Here is a 1,609-nt window from a genome sequence, read left to right on the forward strand (position 1 = left end):
AAGCACTTGGCCCTAGCAACTGCCCCTAGCAGTGGGATGTGTATAGTGGAAAATGGTCTGTAACTGTGCCCTCAGCACTAAACGACCTCATTCCTCAAATAATCTCAGAAATGAACTCAATTCAAGAGTTACAATGTTACAAAACATAAAAAACAGTGTTACAAAAGCCTTTCGGGGAAAAAATGCAAGAGGCATAGCTACTCATTTACATCTTAACTTTATTTATCTATTAATTCATATATATTTATATCTTTCTTCTATACAGGTTTATTTCTCAATACAATCTTTTACAGACGCACATAGATCATACATTATGTAGGCTCGAGAGGTACAAGGGAGGGATTTTAACATCATCTTCATTGGATATTTTGGCGAAGTACAAGACGAGAGAAGGTAACTTCACAGACACAAGTTGAAGCACAGGTTACACACATTGGCATGCACACACTCACAAAGTCTGACACTGCTACTTCCATTCATAATGTACACACGCACACACTCATGTATGCACGCTCACACGTACATCAATCCTGAGTTAAAATACTATTTGAAATCCTTTCAAATACTTCAGATTTGATTGCCTGGTTCAATGGAACAAATAGAACAGTCGCAAACCTGCAAACCCCGCCCATCGGGCACTAGGCAGGCTAAAACAAACCCCGCCCATCGGGCACTAGGCAGGCTAAAACAAACCCCGCCCATCGGGCACTAGGCAGGCTAGAAAAAACCCCGCCCATCGGGCACTAGGCAGGCTAAAACAAACCCCGCCCATCGGGCACTAGGCAGGCTAAAACAAACCCCGCCCATCGGGCACTAGGCAGGCTAAAACAAACCCCGCCCATCGGGCACTAGGCAGGCTAAAAAAACCCCGCCCATCGGGCACTAGGCAGGCTAAAACAAACCCCGCCCATCGGGCACTAGGCAGGCTAGAAAAAACCCCGCCCATCGGGCACTAGGCAGGCTAAAACAAACCCCGCCCATCGGGCACTAGGCAGGCTAAAACAAACCCCGCCCATCTGGCCCTAGGCAGGCTAAAACAAACCCCGCCCATCTGGCCCTAGGCAGGCCAAAGAAAACACAAAGTATTTGAAAGATTCCCTATAGTATTTGAACCCAAGTCTGAGGGACGCACAAACTTACAGTAATGCATCCAAGAGAGTAGACAGGTATTCACAGAACAAAGAGACATACACCGATACCAAGACGAATACACATGTACATGCCATATTTTTACTCCCAGTCCAACACACAACAGATGATTTGGTAGAGAGTAAAGACAGATACCTGTTTCAGACGCAACCTTGAGGACTGAGTGATGGAGATGAAAATAGTTGTGATCAACATTTGGTTCCCACTATAAGTAATTCACATGTAAATGGTGTTTTACATATTAAGAGACTAAATCAGCATGTCAGTTTTTGGTAAATTACATGAAAGCATACATAGATTTGACAGCAATAATAATTATTTAAAATAAATATATATATATGTATATTGCAATAATATAACCCACGACTCCTTCTAATCTGCACAGGGTAGCTTCTCCCCACGTTCCTTCCATTTTTTTCTGACACACACACACACACACACACACACACACACACACACA

The sequence above is a fragment of the Oncorhynchus keta genome, chromosome 1, assembly GCF_023373465.1.
Source record: "Oncorhynchus keta strain PuntledgeMale-10-30-2019 chromosome 1, Oket_V2, whole genome shotgun sequence".
In the NCBI taxonomy this organism is placed as follows: Eukaryota; Metazoa; Chordata; class Actinopteri; order Salmoniformes; family Salmonidae; genus Oncorhynchus; species Oncorhynchus keta.